The sequence below is a fragment of the Sciurus vulgaris genome (assembly GCF_902686455.1).
Source record: "Sciurus vulgaris genome assembly, chromosome: X".
NCBI classification, from domain to species: Eukaryota; Metazoa; Chordata; class Mammalia; order Rodentia; family Sciuridae; genus Sciurus; species Sciurus vulgaris.
The window spans coordinates 97,785,366-97,800,610 of record NC_136471.1 but is presented as its reverse complement, the minus strand read 5'-3'; the positions used below and the strand labels follow the sequence as shown (position 1 = coordinate 97,800,610).

The following is a 15,245-nucleotide window of genomic DNA, read 5'->3' as shown; positions in this document are numbered from 1 at the left end:
TTCCCAAGTTCCCCTTGCTTATTCAGTACCAGGAATATTTAAATCAGAGCTGCACTTAAAATAGTAACTCTTTTAAAAAGGGCTCAGCACTGACTCCTGAGACTTTCTTCTAGCCACCCTCTTACTTTTCTGTTCTAATATTCATTGCTTAGAAAGTCTGTGACAACATATGCCCATGTCTGATTTTTTTCATTTTCACTGAAGAATATTATTACACTGGGTAAAATTCTAGAATTTGTGAAGGTTGGTGAGAATACTTTAAATCCCTTTGCTCACTAAAGGAATATGTTATGGCAGAATTTTATCTCGTGCATTGGGATACTTAGAAATTAACTTGTGTGAATATTTTTAAAATCTTGTTCTATATTTGAAGTACAAAATTCTGCATTAAAGTTTTTCAGAGTACAAGAATATCATCTTATTTTCTTCTCACTCTATGTGATAGCAAACCAGTTGTGATCATTCTGACTATGACATTATGCCATTGACTCTCAAATTTCTCCCTTGAGGTTCAATTTCCTGCAAGGACTCTCCACCATAGAAACTCTAGACTTATTGGTACTAAAAACCAATCCAAATTCTATTCAGTACCAGGAATGCCTTTTGTCTCCATCTCAGCTAGTGAAATGACATCCACCAATTTTCTCAAATTGGAAAGCCAAGAGACATTTATCCTCAAGTCTCCCTCTCATTCATTCTTAGCATGCAATTGGTCACTATACAATGCTGTTTCTATTGCAAAAATGTCTCATGGATTAGTTTTCATCCTCCCTGTCTGAGTTTGGGGATTCACATCCTTTCTTGGATGACTTCAACAGTCTCCTGCAAAGCCTCCTTGCCACCTGCCTCCCCTAGGGAGTCCGGAACCCACATCCGATCCTGTCATTTCCATACTCTGAAACCTCAGACTGTTGGAACATTATAATCCAGACTGCCTGACTTGGCACTCACAGTTCTTAGCCTGACCCTAAATATCCTACAACCTAATTTCCTGCCATGTCATTCTCCAATCTTTAAGACCCCAGCCATAGTCAGCTTTTCACGGGTCCAGAAATAGGACTGGCCTTTTTCCCACACTTACCTGGCCTAACTCATTTTCTCTCTCCCTCTCTCTCTCTCCTTCCCATCTCTGCCTAACCAAATGTTACTCATTCTTCAATAGCCAATTCGAAATGTGTCCTCCTGGGAGAAATCTTCCTTGATCTGTTCCCCAGCCCTGCCCCAAGTTGATGACTCTGCCCTCCACAACACCTCAGTATTTTATTCAGACCTTTAAATCAATAAAACTCCCACCCACCATATGTGAGCACTTTCCAGGAAATTTCCTGACTTTTTTAAAAATAGTTTTTTATTTTTAATTGGCACATAGTAATCATACATATTTATATGGCACAGTGTGACATTTCAACACATGTACACAATGTGTAATTATCAGATCAGGGTAATTGATATATCCTCAGACATTTATCACTTATTTGTGTTAGAAACATCTTCACTGCTTTATAATTGATTTTAGCCCTGGAACTTGGTAACACTGATAAATGGATTAGTGAATGGGTAGCTGGCTGGTTGGCTGGCAGGATGGTTGGAGTGGTAAAGTTTAAACTTACAAGAGTGGGCCAACATTGGAGAGCAAACACAATAGCAAAATGGAGAAAAGGGTAAAGAAATTGGAAATCATTCCTCTTCATTTATTTACTTCTAATTTATTTAATTAATTCACTTTCCTTCAAACATAATTATAATGGAAATTGGTCCTATTAATATTCTCATGCCCCTGCATTTAAGAAGGTGGGATTTTAAATCTGTCTTCTAAATCTGCTTACTGAACTTAGAGAAAACATTTTCCTACAGTTTATTTGTGGAAATTTTATTGCCTTTTAAAAATTTTATAGCAAACAAAAGTACTGTGAGCAACTTCCTCTTTCATCCAAGATGGAGTAACAGGAAAAAGATTTATCCTTCCATCTTAAAGAACAAAAGAACTGGACAAACTATACAAAACAAGGGTGTTTAAGACACTGGATAGCAGCCAAATAGATAGTGATTCCTGCAAGGCAGGAAACAAAGGCAAGGCCTAATTGCCTAGTTTACTGCCTAGAGAGGGTGTCCAGGTCACAGTGCAGGGAGTGGGAGCTCAGGGGACCCAGAAGACTCCCTGCATTGAAGAACTGGAGTTAATAATGTGGGGAACTGGGCATGGTGGTGCACGTCTGTAATTTGAGCGACTTGGGAGGCTGAGGCAGGAGGACTATAAGTTCAAGACCAGCCTCAGCAGTTTGGCATGACCCTGTCTCAAAATAAAAAGGGCTGAAGGTGTGACTCAGTGGTTAAGCACCCGTGGGTTCAATTCCCAATACAGAAAAAAAAAAAATTCTGGGGAGACCAAGGCAGCTAGAGTTCACTGAGTAGAAAAAAGACCAAAAAAATTCAGGATCACTATGGATAATTGAATAGAGTACTGATCAGCATGTGCATGTGAGGAAACTATGCAAGGCTAGGGAAAGAACCACCAAAAAAGGTTTATAAGCAATGCGATTCAGTACTCAGAGGGAGCCAAGAATAATAAATAGCATCTGCCCCTGTCAGCCTGGGGATGAGCAGGAAGGAGGGTGGCAGGGTAGGAGGGCTTATAAAAGGGTAGGAAGAGGAACGGGAGTTGTAGCTACTGATAGAGCACCTGCCTAGAATATGTGGGGCACTGGGTTCCATCCTCAGCACCATATAAAAGTAAATAAATAAAATTTTTTGAAAGGGTAAGAAGAACCTTTGGGAGGTGATGAATCTGTTCATTATCTTTTTTTTTTTTCCTGTGGTCCTGGGTATTGAACCCAGGGCCTATGTGCATGTGAGGCAAGCATTCTACCACCTGAGCTACATCCCCAGCCCATGTTCATTATTTTGATTGTGGCTATACATATGTGAAAACTTATCAAATTGTACAGTGAAAAACATGTACAACACATTTTATCAGTTACACCTCAATAAAGCTATTAAAATACAGTGATTGTATGGTAGTAGTTTCTTTTGGAGGGGGTACCAGGGATTGAACCCAGGGGCACTTAATCACTGAGCCACATCCGCAGCCCTTTTTATTTTTTGAGACAGGGTCTTGCTGAGTTGCTTAGGGTCTCACAAGTTGCTGAGGCTGGCTTTCAATTCAAAATCCTTCTGCCTCAGCCTCCCAAGCCACTGGGATTACAGGCGTATGCCACCATGCCTGGTTCATAAACTGAATGACTTATAAAAAGCAGAAATAGACTTCTCAGTTTTCCAGGCTGGGAAGTTCAAGATCAAGGCACTGGCAAATTCAGTGTTTGCTAAGGATACCCTTCTTTATAGATGGTACTTTCTTGCTGTATCCTCATATGGTAAAAGTGGCTAGCTAGCTTTCTGGGGTCTCTTTTGTAAGGGTTCTAATCTCAATAATAACCTAATCACCTCCCAAAGATCCCAACCCCTAATACCATCACCTTGGGAGCTAGGACTTCAATATATGAATCTGGGGGAGACGAAAGCATTCAGTCCATTGCAGGCAATTAGAAAATAATAATCTGGAAGGGGGATGGAAGGTAGGCTATTTCTGACCCAGAGAGAATCTTGTGGTTCTCCACAAACTCCTTTCAGCCTGTGGGAATGAGAGAGGCCTAAAATCTGACCCAAACTGTATTATCTCTGAAAGAAAATCTCAGCATTTTATACCAATTTTCTTTTTTTATGTGAAATGGATAGCTCAATTTTATAGACGAGCAGATTGAGAAGTTTAGCTAATTCCCCAAATCACAAGTAAGGTTGAGAAAAGAGAGAAATTAAGACTACATGAATATCCAATTTGATTGGGTGGGTAATATACTTGAACTCATCTAAAGCTGCCTTGCCTTAGAATGATTGGGTGGTACTCACCAGAGTGAGAAGGGTCAGTGAACATATCTAAGGTACAAAAACTGAATCAGAATTATCAGTGAGTATATAGACATGCATTTTTCAGCTGAAGGGGTCATGAGGCAGCACTGGAATCAAGCAGAGCAGAGCTGAAATGGTGGCAATTTTCCTAATGGCATCAACATATTCTACAGTCATTTCAGACTGAAGGAGGGGGTCAGAGGGATATGTGTGGTTGGGCAATACTATGCAAGTCTTTTTTTCTTTCATTTTCTTGCACAGTGTTTTCTCATTTTATAATGTAGGGTTCCATTCCTTTATATTTTTCAAAGGAATTTGCATTTTCCAGGTATAAAAAGTTTTGACCCTGATTCTTCCTGTTCCTTTATTCAGTACCCACTAAGTATTTGGCCTTCTGTGGGCTCCTCTTAGAAGCCTAACCACAGGTATAGATACCAGATAAAGGATAGTGTTTGCCTGTGAGAAACAGTATGGCAAGAAATGAAGAATAGTTTTCAAGAATTTTCTAGGGGACTTCGATGTTATTTTGTTTGCTTTCTTCTCTTGAATAATAATCAGAATGATAATCATAAATAACTCTCTGTTCGGTCAGATCATAAAGAAAAAGGTCGAACAAAATTGGGAATGGTCAATTTGAATCAACATTTACTGAAACCAGATACATACAAGGCTGTGCTTGGCACCATCAGAGATATACAGGTGGATAAGAAAGACCCAGGCCTTGCTTTGGAGAAGTCAGTAGCCTGTTAGCAAAGAAATGAATTTGTTAGCTAGCAAATAAATGGCTCGGATGCAAAACAGACTAAAGACCTAAGATTGGATCAACAGATTTAAGCTGGAGAATAATTCTGGGTTCTCCCTAACTCTTACAGGCTACAGTCAAATTACCTTATAATGAACACAAGGACCACTATTACAGAAAGCTCCAATCAAAAAACAACTTCAAGCAGTGTATGTGGAAGAACAAAGGTCAGGCTGAGTTTCTGGGATTCTGCTGATAAGAGGCTGTGGTACATTATTTAAAATGTCCTTCTATACCTGGTGTGGTGCTGTGTACCTGTAATCCTAATGACTTGGGAGACTGAGGCAGGAGAATTGCAAGTTCAAGGCCAGCCTCAGCAACTTAATGACACCCTGTCTCAAAACAATAAATAATAAATAAAGGGCTGGGGATGTGGTTCAGTGGTTAAGCACTTTTGTGTTAAATCCCCAGTAACCTCCCCACAAAAATGTTCTTCCATGAATCATGCCTTCCTGTATCCATGCCCCATGATAATGGGGTTTTCCTCCTTCTCCTATCAAGAGGTAATATTTCTTTCCCCTCTTGAATATGGGCTGATTTATGACTTGTATGATCAATGGAATCATCAAATTTACATACCAGGAGCAGGGCTTATTCAACATGAGTACTTTCTGAATCCAGAAAAAAAAAAAAAAAAAAAAAAAAACCTGCTCAAGGGGTGGGAATGTAGTTCAGTGGTCCAGCACTTACTTAATATGTGCAAGGTCCTGGGTTCCTCAGCCCCACAAAAGAAAGTGCTCAGTTCTTCCATCCCTTTAAGGTATTACTTCCTCTGCTACCACTTCACTGTCAAATATTTGCTGTCTCTCTTTCATCTAGGTGGGGCCTTGTAATTAGTCTCATTTCTGGAAATGTGAAGTGATGTTTCACTTTTCGGTTGAGCAATTAAGAGGTGTGGGATTTCTCTGCATTCTCTCCACCCACCCCCTGTCTGTGAGTGGCCGACCCAAGGTGACTATGAAGCCATGTGAATATAGTGGAACCCATAATGAAAGGAGTTTGATCCCTGAATTAATGGCTGAAGCAGAGCTTCCCTCACAGATGATATTGTACTTTGCTATAAGGGAATATTAGAATTTATTGTATCAAGACACTGAGAGGGGCTAGGATTGTGGCTGAGTAGTAGAGTGCTTGCCTAGCATGTGTGAGGTACTGGGTTCAATTCTCATCACCGCATATAAGTAAATAAAATAAAGGTCCATTGACAAATGAAAAATTATTTTAAAAAAGACACTGAGGCACTGGGCTTGGACGAAACAGCATCCCATAGAACCAGTTATGTGCACCTAAATATTGAACACCACATGAAACAAAACACAAAACCCCGATTTACAGTGTTTGTTGATTTCTGTGGTATTTCAAACTACCAAAATGATGTCTCTGAAATTGAAGTTGAGAAAAGATGCTAACTAACCATTGACTTGTGAGCCTGTACAAACCAACTCCAGTACATCAATGTGTATAACTTGCTGTGACTAATTTCCTCTGCCATCTTCATCACTGGCTGGGTTTGGTGAGAATCCAGCTAGTCTGTCACATGGAACCAAAGACTGGATAAAGCCTGGATCACCCACATCCTGCTGACTACACTGGACTGTGACTTAAGTGTTTAGTTTCTGAGATTTGGGGATTGTTTGTTAACGGAAATTCAATACTTCCTTAGCACCTGGCACTGTTTCTTGCATTAATAAATATCTGCAAATTTGAATTCTCAAAGATGGTTCTTAATAAAATTTGGGTAGCATTCAAGACTTATATCCATTTTGTGTTTACTCTTAAGATTATAGACAATGTGCAGAATACAAAGAGTAATAATATCCTCCTCTGAAATGTGAATATATCATCAATCAGTATTTGAGCTGGGGGAGAGAATTATTTCCAGGACCCCTGTGAATACCAAAATCAGTGGATGCTTAAGTCCCTTATATAAAATGGTATATAGACATGAACTTGCATAGGACCTATGCACATCATCCTGTATACTTTACATTTTTTATCTAAATTATAATACCTAATAAAATATAAGTACTGCATAAATAATTGTTATACTCTATTGTCTACAGAATGATGAGACTGTACACGTTCAGTACAGATGCAATATTTTTTGCATATTTTCAACATGTGGTTGGTTGAATCCACAGATGCAGAACCCATGGATTTGGAGGGTCAAGTGCATACACATTTTTTTCTGTTCTTCACATTTATTGTAAGGCAACAAATAATTCAAAATGAGGTATATAGCCTTATTAGTTTGATACATATGTGCTGTTGGTTTGCCAAAAGTAGACATTCATCTTGGCTTACTAGCTACAAATCAGTGTCCTGCCCTGTAAAATGAGGGTGATGATCTCTATCTGTAAATTGCTGTCATTCCTGAACCAATAAGAACTGAAGAAGGAAAAAAATGTTTAAAAATGACTATATATTCTGCTCTAGGCTTAATTTTCTATTTTGCTTCCTCCCAGTTATGAAGTTGTTTTGGAAATGGGACCTTAAAATAAACAGAGAAACTAACAAAACTGGGTCCTTGGAATACTGAAAAGAAGCCCAAAGACATTAAACATATCCTAACATGCACAATGCAGAACAGAACACAAATTGATTGTGAAATTCCTGGAGAAGAATATTTTTTAAGAGATAAATCTTCCAGCAAACAGCATCAGGATTTGGATTTTAAAAAACACTCACTTTTGCCTTTTTATTCAAGTCTTTTTCTAAATGTGTTATACAATTTTAGAAATGCACACCATCAACTGAAATATCTATGTTACAGGTTAAATTTTTTTCTTTAGTTCTGTGTTTAGTCTTGTAAGTAATTAAAATGTGAATACTTATGAATCACAGGTTATGTGTGGATTCAGTCATTAAAGAGGGGGGCATTTCTACAAAAGATCAAGGACAAACCTGGATGGTAACTTTGACAAGAGGCCATGTATGCCACATAACAGGCATAAGAAGTTACAAGAAATCCTACAAAGCAGCAGAAAAATGTAGTTTGTACAGTTTGTTCAAAACTGTCACCTTAAAATTTGAGTCTGGGATTGTTCTCTTTAAAGTGTTTGAAAAAACATGGCCTTGAGAGTTGTTTTTTTTTTTTTTTTTTTTTCACATTTCTGAATCAGACTCCTAAAACATATATTAATAGTTGTTAAAGAAAAAATATTAACTTAGCAACAGCCATCCAGTAGGAAAGAATAACATGGGAATGAACTTTGCTTATTCCTTAATATGAGAGCAGAGAATTACACCAAACTACTTCCATCTGAGCTAAGAGTTCAAATGAGAAAAATCCAATTTGCCAAAAGGACTAAACACCTCAAAAACTCATAATATTGCTGATTATTTAACTTTGATTCAACTTCTAAGCATGCAAGGTACATAAACTTGCTAAAAGGAATTTCAGGGCAAGGGATAAAGTTTGGGGCATGTGAGCTCAGCATTTCTTGGCTCATGGGCAAAATCCTTTCATAATGGCTATGAGACTGTCATGGTGGCACATGCCTATAATCCCAGTGATGTAGGAGGCCGAGGCAGGAGAATCCCAAGTTCAAGGCCAACCTCAGCAACCTAGTGAGACCATGTCTCAAAATAAAAATAAAAATGTTGGGGATGTAGCTCCGTGGTAAGTCACCCCTGGAATCAATCCCCAGTATGGAAAAAAACCCAAACAAACAACAACAACAACAAAAATATAAGGGTATGGCTCACCAAACTCTTTTGGGGCAAAATTTTCTGGGTTTATCATCTGTATACCAAAGGGGCATGAAAGTTTTTATTTAAGTAGCAATTTGAAGTTACAATTTTTTTTAAATGGAGAACATTCAGCTTAATCTTTAGGTCGCATTTATTATGCTTCATTTTCTGAGTGGATATGAATTATTTAGCTATTTATACCTTAATAACACACTCTCACATTGTTTCTAATTTTGAATCTTTTTGAACTCACTTATGTTTTCCATTTGGGTGTTAAAAGCATTCTCTGCACACATCATGATTGTCCTTGAAGCACTGTTCATAAGTTCACATGAAGATCTTGAGCATTTTATAAAATTAGTTGAATTTCTCATAACTGAACAAATCCAGACTAAATAGAGTCCTACCATGCATCATTTCATAAAGCCAAAATATATTCCTTGAAAAAAAACCATTTGGCAGTATGCGAATTCAAAGAACAAACTCTTTAAAATTGCATGTTCCTATATTAGTTACATGGGTCAATAATTGCACAGGACTAAAAAAAGTGTGACAACACTAGCAATATTAATGGCTATAGAACAACAAATGGCTTCTAAAATAAAATTCATTTGAACATCAACATTATCATATTCCACCAATACTAAAGTCACACATTTGGAAAAGAGTTTTAAAATGTAATGTTAGATGATCTTTTGAACAAACAGAATTAGAGCTGTCCCAGCAAAAAGGTATTACATTAAAGCTTATGGACAGACTAACAGGAAGATAAGCTTTCCAGATCATTGAAAAATGGGTACAGAGAATGTTCAAGGTCACCTGTGCCCTTGCTCTGTTTTATCCTTTCCATACACATGAGACCTTGATGATGCTGAGCTCAGCTCATCACTTGTCTATCAAGCTTGTCTGTAATGTTGCAAGATGTCTCTAAATATTTCCTTCTAAGGTGATACATTATTTGTGTAAATGTCTCCCCAGTGGTACTGTGGCATAGTTATCAAATGGATTTCTCAGGCACAGTGGCACATACCTGGAATCCCAGTGACCTGGGAGGCTAAGGCAGAAGAATTGCAAGTTTGAAACCAGCCTGGGCAACTTATAATGAGACCTGTCTCAAAATTCAAAAAATCAAATAAAACATAAAAGGGACCGAAAAATGAACTTCTCAGATCAAAACAAGATAAAACAAAACCCAATCTTGCATTTCATGACATTGGCAGCTTTGAAGAGATGCTGGGGCAATGGGTGGAAAAGTAGTCTTCTTTCTCCGAGAAATTTTTATGTTCTTGCCTAAATAAAGTAGGCGTTCAATCTAGTGTGTGCATGTGTGTGTGTGTGTGTGTGTGTTTGTGCACACTTATGCAGGTACACACCCTCACCCACATATGCATTCTTCCTACAGTTGCACTGAAATTGATAACTGTCATTCAGAACATTATGTGGGCATTATGAATGAAGTTTAACATTTGAACATATGGTTAAATTGAGGTGCAAGAGAGTAGAAGCTATGGGAGGAAATAAATGTATCAAAAACACATAAATATTATAATAAACTTAAGTTAAAGAGAAGGCTCTGTTCTAGATAATGAAGACCCGAACACATACATTTACTTCTTCCAAGGAGTCACAAGAACAAAGGGAAGAGAGAGAAAACAACAATAATAAAATTATGGAAGTAGAAAACAGATGGATAGTTGGTAACTGACTTAAGAGGCTCAACTCTACTGAACCTAAAGCTGGCATCAGAAAAGCTAAGAAACGACCCAGTTTGCACCTCAGAAAGTCCTTAGAGGCTGGGTGTGGTGGTGCACACCTGTAATCCCAGTGACTTGGGAGGCTGAAGCAGGAGGATTGCAAGTTTGAGGCCAGCCTCAGTAACTTAGCAAGGCCTCAAGCAACATAGTGAGACTGTTTCAAAATTTACAAATAAAAAAGGGTGAGCATGTGGCTCAGTTGTTAAGCGCCCCTGAGTTTAGTCCAAGGAAGGAAGGAAGGAAGGAAGGAAGGAAGGAAGGAAGGAAGGAAGGAAGGAAGGAAGGAAGGAAGGAAGGAAGGAAGGAAGGAAGGAAGGAAGGAAGGAAGGAAGGAAGGAAGGAAGGAAGGAAGGAAGGAAGGAAGGAAGGAAGGAAGGAAGGAAGGAAGGAAGGAAGGAAGGAAGGAAGGAAGGAAGGAAGGGAAAAGAAAAGAAAGGGAAGGAAGGAAGGAAGGAAGAAAAATAAAGAAAAGAAAAGAAAAGAAAAGAAAAGAAAAGAAAGGGAAGGAAGGAAGGAAGGAAGGAAGGAAGGAAGGAAGGAAGGAAGGAAGGAAGGAAGGAAGGGAAAAGAAAAGAAAAAGAAATTCCCTGGGGTTGAGGAATTTGTGGCAGCTATAAAAATGATGGTTTAGGTATGGTTAAAAACAGGAGGTTTCATTGAAAATCTTTTTAAAAAGAAGTTGCATTTTGAAATAACTCCTCCACTCTAATCAAGAGGCTGATCCTACCTAGCAAAAATACTGAAGGTTTAATCATTGTGGGGAACAAAAAGGATATGTTTCTTAACTGGGTGGCAACAAGTATAGCTGATGGCAGAGTTACATAATGAACATAAAGAGAATAAAGGAGGGCTGGGGTGTGTGGCTCAGTGATAGAGCACTTACCTAGCACATGTGAGGCCCTGGGTTCGATCCTCAGCACCACATGTAAATAAATAAATAAGGGTATTGTGTCCATCTACAACTAAATTTTTTTTTTAAAAAGAGAATAAGGGAAATTTTACACATTAATTGTTGACACAGTTTTCATGCTCTACTCAGCTTCCCAAAAGCTCACAAGAAAGTGTAAAGGTCTGCTCTTGAGAATCAGATCAGTTCAAGGGAGAAAAAGGAGACTGGATATTTCCTAATAAAATAGATCAAGTCAATTACATTATAGCACCTCCCATGGTTGAAAAACCCGACTCATGCACACGAAGCTGCATAATGTATTCAGATGGACAAGGGTCATCAAACAGGAGTGACATGAAATAAAGTAAACAAAACAACGAAACAAGAAAAAAAAAAAAAAAGCCAGAAATAGACTTTCCAGAGGAAGAAAAAATTTTAAAGTCCTCAGAGAAATAAGATATTGTATCTGTGAATCAAGAACAAGATGGTATAGGAAAAGAACATTCAGAATACACAGAGTTGAAGAGTCAAAGGAAAGAAAATCAAAATTTAATAGACACTGAGAAAATATCTCATAAAACAGAAAAGAAGACAAAAAGAAAAGGGTCAATTCAGAGAACCAAATCTGAATGATGTTAATTTTGTAGAAAGAAGCTGAAGTATGTTAAATCATATGTTGAGATATTCTGATGAAGTCTTAAGTTATACAAATTGTTCCTTTTTAAAAAGTCTTAGTTGTTTTCTTATTTGCAGTTTGGTTTTCTTAAAGTTGTAGGGAAATACAAATAATTTAAGAGATAAATAGGTCATTAAGATTTATGGGAAAGAGCAACTGCTGTCCCACTCTCCCATTCCTATGTTCTCCAAACACAGAGTGGGGGAAACCAGAAGGAAAGACATCATCAACAAAATAATTCCAGAACTTTTCTCAAAATTGAAAAACTGAAATCTCTAGTTTGAAAGTTCTCATCACAAAGGAAGAAAAACGATTCATACCAAGGCAAAATTTTAAATCACTTGGAACAAAGAAAAAAATCTTTTCAGAAAGAGGTGGAAAAAAACAACATCAAGAACCAACAGATTTTTATATAAAGAACTATGGATTATTGTGATATTTTATTTTCCCAGGTAATATTTTCAAAACAATGGAACAATGACATTAAAGGAAAAATAATTTCCAACCTAGAATTCAGCATCCAGGGACACTATGAATTAAGTATCAGGGCAAAATAAAGATACATATAATGTAAAATCTTACCTCCTGTGTGCTCTTGGGAAATGTTTGAATGATATGGTCACCAAAAAAGATAGTGAATCAAGAAAAAAGAAAACATAACAAAATAGGAAAATCAAATCAAGAAGAAGGCAAAATAAAACCTAAGACGGTGATGGAGGGAGTTTCTAGGATGATGGTGTTCAATAGGTCTATGGAGCAAGTTGTCCATATTTAAACAGATCAGAAATCATGGGAGAGATTTCTCTGAAAATAAAAGGAAGATTATCTAATGTATTCAAATGAGATATTCATGAGAGATGGAAAAGAATTGTGGGCGTGAAATATTTGTAGGTACATAGAAAACCAAGCAGAAAAAAGAAGAAGAAAATTATTCCAGGGGAAACAAAAATTTATGCAGTACAGAAAGAGTAGTCATAGTGAGTAAAGTGGGAGAGAAGGATGGCATCCAAATATTCATAGATTCTATGTAATCTCAATCAAAACTTCACTAGGTTGTTTTATAGAAATAAAAAGGCTGGTTCTAAAATTTATATGAAAATGCAAAGGATCTAAAGGAACTGAATGTAATTCTCCTTGTGTCAGATTTAAGAAGATCAAGTCACCTAATATTTCATGATCACCAATGCAAATTAAATTAATTCCTGACATTTCAGCAGTTTATCCAATATGTGTGCAATATATGTGTTCTTGTTTTCACTTAGGTTTTTCAGCAAGCTCCTACCTTGCTGCAGGCCAACTGGGCAGGTACTTTGCCCCAGCACCTTTCTATGCTCAACCAGTAACCTTTGAGAATACCCAGCCCCATCCTAGAAGCCCTCACTAGGGACCCTAGGGGCACAAAATGTCTCCAAATCCAACACATGCAACCTGAAGCAAATTAAAGAATTTAATAGGAAGTACAAGAGCTGATAGTGGCAAATAGCAAACAGTAGCCGGAAGACATTTGGTAAGCAGGGCAGCCTTTTCTTCTTTCACTGCTGCCAAGATGGCTGAAATTAGTCAAATTCAGTACAAAATGGAAAACACCAAGGTTATTAGTCAGCAAATGAGGGTCTTAGAAAAATTAAAGGTAACACTATCAAAGGCTGACCTGGAACAAGAATTCCAAGGAGTTCCAAATACTAGTGTTCCAGAGAACGTTGTCATGGCAGGAAACCATGAGGACATTCCGTTTTCAAGACCAGCAGATCCTGACCTTGTTCAGTCAACTACCTTTAAACCTCTGGCACTACAACTACACCTCATGTTATGTTAAGTGAAAGATCACTAGATTTCTGGATTTAGAAAGACCTCTAACTCCTCAAAATGAAGACGTCCATGCAGTTAGTGAACTAAAAGGAGAGCCCTCTATGACTGAATATGCTGTTCATAGAAATGAACAGTTAGAAATCATTCCACTGTGACACCATCAGCATAACAGGCTCCCATCTGTCCTGTCCAGATGCTACCTGAAGATACAGCTAATCTTGGTTCTGCTCCTGGCATTTTTTCACTTATCCAGTCTTCTAGTCATAGGACTTACAACCATATCTTCGATGTGCTAGATCAAAGTCGCAGACCCATGTTGGGTGGTGGGTCTCCTGCTGCCACTTCTAATCCTCCTTATGTCAACATCAGGAATGACATTTCAAATATAGACACAGCAATTGAAGGAACACCAGATGACATGACTACTGTAGATGCAGTTTCATTAAGACGACAGATAATCAAACTAAATAGACGACTGCAACTTCTAGAAGAGGAGAACAAAGAACGTGCCAAAAGAGAAATGGTCATGTATTCAATTACTGTAGCATTCTGGCTGCTTAACAGCTGGCTTTGGTTTCGTCGTTAGAGGTGACCTCAGCTCTCAAAAATAATGTCTTGACAGCTAGAAATACAGAGTTTGCAAACTTTTTTTGTTTCTGTCTTTGCTTTGTAGCCATTTTATAGTCTATGCCCTAATAATGCATTTCTCCCAGAAAGTCGTGAGAAAGGACCATATATTCTTGTTACTCAGCTGTATCCACTTTTAATCCTTTCTCTAGAAATACATAAAATTTTCGTTTTGTATTTTTTATAATAGGCCTCAGTCTTTTCTTTAAAAAGGAATGAATTTCTTTTCTTTTTCTTTTCATTTTTATCCTCATCAGCTTGCAAAACTAATTCTCTGAACAGGAGAGAGTGTGCAGAGAGAATGAATTTAGAAAAATATCTGTGAAAGAGAAACAATTTTTTGTTCTATTTTTCAAACACTATTAGACTAAATCATTTTGTTAATAGATGTTTTTGGAAACCTATTGCAACATTAACACTTTTGAAGTCCTGATCTGGTGTCGGATTTAAGAAAATCAAGTCACATAATTTTCATGATTACATCACCTCAATTAAGCACCTGTTCAGATTAAATTAAAATAGTTCCTAATATTCTGTAGTTTATCTGTTAACTCTAAGAACAATGTATGTTTTCTTATTTTTACTTTATCTTTGCAAATGGTTTCTATAAAGTACATATTTACTAATTCCACTTAAGAATAACTTAAAAACCCACAGAATATGTTACAAATGTAGCATATTTAATAAACTGTCAACCAAAACAAAATATTAATAAGTTTTGAAAGAGAAGAATAAAGTTAAAAGACTTAAACTACAAATTTCATGTCTTATCATAAAGTTTCAGCAATCAAGACAATGTGGTATTGGTTTGAAGAGAGACCTATCTATCCATAGGACATAATACAAAGCATAGAAGTAGACCATGCACATAGTTAATTGACTTTTTAAAAAGAGAACAAGGTAATTAAGTAGGGGTAGGAAGATAGACTTTTTAGGAGATGGTGTTCAAAAAATTTGACGGTCTACATGGAGCCTTATTTTATATCCCATTAAAAATTAATTAGAGATGGATAATAAATCTTAGAGTTATAAATAGTCTGTAAAGAAACACAAAAAAGATTTATTTAATTGGACATAAAAGATATGATAATC

General features: G+C 37.2%; 1 pseudogene across 1 annotated transcript; it reads left to right on the top strand.

Moving 5' to 3' along the window:
• Positions 1–13,263: 13,263 nt before the first annotated feature.
• Positions 13,264–14,112, top strand: LOC306651035 (mitochondrial fission factor-like; annotated as a pseudogene). The gene is made up of 2 exons: positions 13,264–13,677; positions 13,788–14,112. The product of its transcript is annotated as a mitochondrial fission factor-like (transcript).
• The last annotated feature ends 1,133 nt before the right edge of the window (positions 14,113–15,245 follow it).